Here is a 5,734-nt window from a genome sequence, read left to right as displayed (position 1 = left end):
CCATCATGCCACCGCTTTTTCAGTTCCTAGCAGGATAATCAGAAAATCTGGTTGGAACTTACCCAAGAAAGGTAACGTGGTACACCTATAATGCAAATCAATATAACTTTTTCCCCTTTTCGAAGTTTGTACTGGGGGTGGCTGCTGGTAAAACTAAATGATCTGGGTTTCAAACCGCTGGGTTATGCAGATGACCTGACATCCGTAATGAGTTGACATGAACAAACATTAACTGAATGGATGCAAAAGGATGTGAACGAGATTCATGAATTGCCCCGGGATAAAGGATAACGCATCAATCTATAAAAAAGGCCCTGGTTCTTTTTTCTAGAAAGAGAAAACTATCCCCGAAAAATGTCTACTGGAATGACGTTGTACTCGACTGTATAAATTAGGTCAAATACCTAGGCGTTAAATTACACAAAAGCCTAAGTTGGAGCTCTCATATGAAACTGTCAATCGAGAAAGCGACTAGAGCACCCTTTGCTTGTAAAACATCGGCAAAACATCGCGTAGACCCGTTGCCAAGATACTGCGTCGCAAGCTAATATTGTGCTATCGTTTCAGAAAAATCATAACGGCGAGATCGTGTTACGTCCTTTTGAACATAGCGGAGAAACAAAAACAGTGATGTACCGCCAATCAAGAACTGGAAAATAGCAGGGGACTAGGGACTAGTGTATTCAACACGAGTTTTTAGACAAATTCATTTTACTGCGTGTGATTTTTGTAACAATATCGTGATGTAGGCTGTTGTTTCAATATTTGAAGGAACAGACATATAGTTAATTAATTTTTTATTTCATTTCCGTAAACCGAATATAAAAGCCGTCACGGTCAGGGACTAAGTCCATAAGTCCTTTAGGTCTTCCCAACTATTGTCTAGGAATTTTACTACTTTTAGGGCCACTCCTCAGCGCCACTTAAAAGAGCATTGGAGGCTGTAGACAGTGTCGCGAGCGCCATACCTGAGGCAGCTAGTTCAAGAAATATGGGTGGTTTTAAATCTTTGTTTCACGGACACTCCACGAACGTTTAAACTTAAAAGAAATGCAGGTACCTTATTCTTATACAAATAAACGGCGATAAATATCTAAATGGAATAAATATCTAAATACTTACATTAGTTTTTATTCTAATTTAACAAATTTTTTTTTAAATCCATAAATTGTAGATACCACACCAGTTCCTGAGCTGTATATATTTTGCGTTTCTGTTCCATTCCATTTTATCGCTTATTACATGTATCCCAAATTTTTATACAACGGCTCAATCTTTCTTGCCAATTTTAATCATGGACTCAAGAACCACTTTACTTATAGGCATATGGCAAACACGAATATATTTATATTGTTTGTTACGTGACTCCCATACATTCCACACTTTCATTTTCAAATATATAGACGTAATCATGTAAGTTATTATTTCCGCTCGCTTCAAAAATTTTTGACCATTATATTTCTTTATTTCTAAATATGGTGTTCAATATTTTTAGGCGGTGGAGAAATGGCAACCCCAACATCAAAATAGTTAATTTCTAAGTTCGTACGAGTTTTTTTTGTCGCCTTCCTTCCAAACAAAAACGTTATAAAGCAAATCAGCAGGTCTTTTAATCCTTTCTTTGTGTTAAAAAAAAGATAACCTTAAAAGTGTCCAAATTGATGTACATCTTTCTTGCGATCACAATTAACAAAAAAAAAAAAAAAAAATCAATCCGAAATTACTTATTCGTTTTAATGGTAGCTTTGTAATTAAATTTCACAGATTTCCAACAGTAAACGAGGAAATGTCTGTTTACATTATTTATAATTTTCTACCAAAGTCAATTTTTTTCCAACCTCAATTAAATTCGAACAATCTAATTCTTGTTCTTTCCTTCTCACGATCTCCTTTTATTTCTCTTCAAAATTAATTTTAAATTTATCTTTTTTTGGAAAATGCTTAACTTTTTGGATACTCTAGGACTTATTAATTGCAAATGTGATTTTTACCAAAACTTTTTTAGTTATTTCCACTTTTCCTTTTATTTTCAACAAATTTTCATACCTTTCTAGAAATTTACAAATCCGGCCCCCTTCAAGACGATCATCCACCATCTCACATGTTACATATATTTTATAACCACATGTTACAGACTGTTATGTTATTTAATCAGGTTTGAGCATTAAGAATACTTTTTGAATGAACTGAAAAACGTAATTGTAAAGCGAGTGAAGACTTTACTGTCGGTCATGACCAACTGTTATTTATATAGGCGAACACATTGGCTAATATGATTTTTCATTCAATATCGTAAGATAACGCCACACGTTTTCATGTAAAGACGTACGCTTTATGAAAACATCAACTGATTTGTTTCAAATTCACAAAATTAAAATTTTTTCCTTTTTAAGACTCTCTTTTTCTTATTCATCACCTGCTTTCGTCAGAAAAAGCTATAAGTAAGATTTTGCGTCATATAAACGTTTACTCTTCTTGAGGACCTTGATGTGTGAAGGGGTTTGCAAACCAAATTTAATTATAATTTCTAACGTCTGAGTCAAATTGCTATTGTAAAGCGGTTCTCATTGTTAAATATTAACAATGAGACATTTTTGCCAGAAAAGTGTTTTTTCATGAGAACTCTTGCATAAAATTCGAAAAATTTACTTACGTCTTCTGAATTTGGCAAAGGTATTTTTTCATCGCCCTTACTATTATGAACCAGTTTTCATAGGCACAGAGAGAGTTCAAAAAATGTTGCCATCACTTGAGAATGGCAAAATCCTATTACTCCTGGATATTTTTTCACATATATATTTCGAAATAAGGCGTTATATTGGGAGTGATCGAAAAAGTTTTCGGATTGGTCCCGATTTTCAATAAGACTCGTATTTAGGCGAAAATACGACAGCGTGCCAAATTTCGCCAAAATTTTATACAAGTGTGCGATCGGTGGATCGAACAGATAAATGCATAGACATACCCCAGACGGACAGACAACTTTAGCTTGGTCTATTTTAAGTTTTTCTCTGTGTTACATAAATAGGCGCAAACTTAACATACCATGTATCGCAAGTAGTGTTCCCTTTTATTATATATTAGATATATGAAAATAAATAATTATTTGGCGGGATGTTTCAAGTTTAGAAATTGTTTTTATTAAATTTATCGATCAAAATCGAAATATACGAGTCACGGCTGTACATCTTGTCTCTACGAAATCTCAAATCAAGCCTCCAAAACAGAACCCAGACCGCACGTCTCAACCTGAGGAGCTTAAGTTAAGATGGTTGACCAAATCGGAAGTGGTCTTCTCGACTTCTCGCAAGAGATATTGGCATTTCCAACTTCGCTAGATCTTAGTTGAAATCAACTGATGTCCATTATTCGTTGTTATTCGCTAAACTCTTAATTTTGCTGATATTGGTAGTCGCTTTCCGCGCCTTCTTTGTGAACACGTCGCAAGTTCCTTATTATAGTGTCTTCTACTTGAATAATAGTAGCAGACTCAAAGTATGTGACCCTGTATGATTCTTGGAACCGTGGAGACAATATGGTGTCATATTGGTGCACTGCTTTGGATAATGGACAATGACGAACTAATAGTAAGCCGCCAATCCGAGATGTCCATATACAACGATGAACATCGAAACATCTTCGTTGGTATGTATAATTTTCTCGTTGTCGAAGTTGATTTACGCTGTGTAGATTTATTGTTTACGAGCGTATTCGTTTCCGGCGGCCAACAAAAGAAGAATTGTTCATTTTGACAATTATATTAGTTGCATCCTTTTTTGGCACAACGTCTGCATGCGGTAGCCATATCGATTCGAATTTCGGGAAGTCTTACATTCGGCTTTCGCTCTGGATTGTTTTCACGTGTTGTTGTTCCTGCTAGTGTCGCTTCTAAGTAATTAGCAGATTCCATAAGCTCGGAAAAAATTTTTAAAGTTCTGCCGACGTGTGCCCGGAGATAGTCTGGTTGTGCATTGACGTAAATGCGTTCTAACTTTTGTTCCTCAATTAATATGGTGCTTCTCATCAACCCTTGCATTGACAGCACATAATCTCGAGGAACTTCCTTCGGGCGTTGTGTTTTTTGGCGCATTTCATCCTCTAGTCGACTAAAGTATCGAGATGGTAGAAAGAATTTAAGGAAAATTGTATTGGGACACATTGAATTTGGATCCGAAGACCTCTCTGAACCTATTTTCTTCTCATGTATCAAAAAAGTAGAATATTATATTAACATCCGAAAATTAACCAAGTTTATTGAATAATGTAACGAAATTAAATTTGCAAATTTCGAGTTCAAGAATGGACGCGGAAATAGCTAGGTTTGATACATACAAAATGTAGAAATTAGCGTGTCCGTATTCTTAGTTGAAAAATCAAATATACTATGTGAAATATGCGAACGGAGAAATTTCACCAAAGAAATATTGGATTTGAAATATTGTGAAATATATTTGAACCAATGAGATTTAACTTGTTGGAGACACTCAACATGCGGTCACGTTTGTATTGAAAGGATAGAAAAATTGTCAGAAGGTATGGATCCTCATGTAAACTAAAAGTCAGACAGCGATTTTCAGCTATTTCCGTTCGTCGTTCTGCTGGTATTACCAGCACAGTTAGGGTGCCCGTAACGTTTGGATAATAGGCTACATAACGTCAAAGAAAACTCAAGCACATACAAAGAATACGAAATAATAAGAAATTAGGCAATATATCTAATCTGCATAACTAAAAAATCACCTTTAGTTGATACATTAAGCAGTTAAAGGTATGTGGGAAACAAGAACCAAGCTTACTCAAATATAAGCCACAAAATAAAATTAGAAAATATTATGAGAACCTTGGCAGTGCAAGACAGAGAACGGCCAATTAAAAAGCACGGCAAAATTCTTTCTCTATTCTTCCATGACTGCATACCACTATTATGTTATAGTTAAAGCAAACGAGCAAGATAGTGGTTATTTAGCCGCTTGGTGGTGTGAAAATATTAACAATGAATAATTTTAAGTAATCCAAAATACACTTGCAAAGTAGGTCTTACGTAAACTGTCATTAAAACAGTGCTAAAGCTCGAAAATGCTTTAAACATTATTTTTAAATTTTTTAACACAATACTTTAGTTTAACATCCGGCACAAGGTTTGGTGGTAGTGCAAGCTTTTATGGGATGTACGTGCCTGACGGTTCATATTATCAACGTAAGGAGTGAGTCGGCTATCCCACATGTGGTTATTTGTTAAACTGTAATGATTACTGATAGGGCCCTGTGTATTATCAATAAAATCCAATACTCCAAAATCACCCAAATGTCCTCCACCCATAAATATATAGTTAAGCCGAGCTAGAAGATTAATAAAGCCCTTTGAATGACTGTAGGACCTACTTGTTCTACACTCACGAATAAAATTGACAATTATATAAATTTAATTTAATTTAAGCGAAATCTTAAAACTACTTTTCTTTTTAATAATTTCAGGCTTTTCTCACTTCCGCATCTTTGGCCCTCGGCACTTTCTTCCAACTTCTTCTTCAACTGTCTGGACATATGGACATAAATTTTCTTCCATTAAAAGCTCATGTTAAGCTTCGAGCACGACGCTCTTTAAGACCTGCTGCAGGCGAACGTATTAACGATATGTTGCGTTGAACGTCTTTGACATTCATTCTTATTTCCACGTGACATCCGTTGCGCAATCGATCCATAACAAAATGATCCCGCCGGGGTTCTTTAATTT

This window comes from Glossina fuscipes, unplaced genomic scaffold, assembly GCF_014805625.2.
Source record: "Glossina fuscipes isolate IAEA_lab_2018 unplaced genomic scaffold, Yale_Gfus_2 213, whole genome shotgun sequence".
In the NCBI taxonomy this organism is placed as follows: Eukaryota; Metazoa; Arthropoda; class Insecta; order Diptera; family Glossinidae; genus Glossina; species Glossina fuscipes.
Note: the sequence above shows the minus strand (reverse complement) of the source record.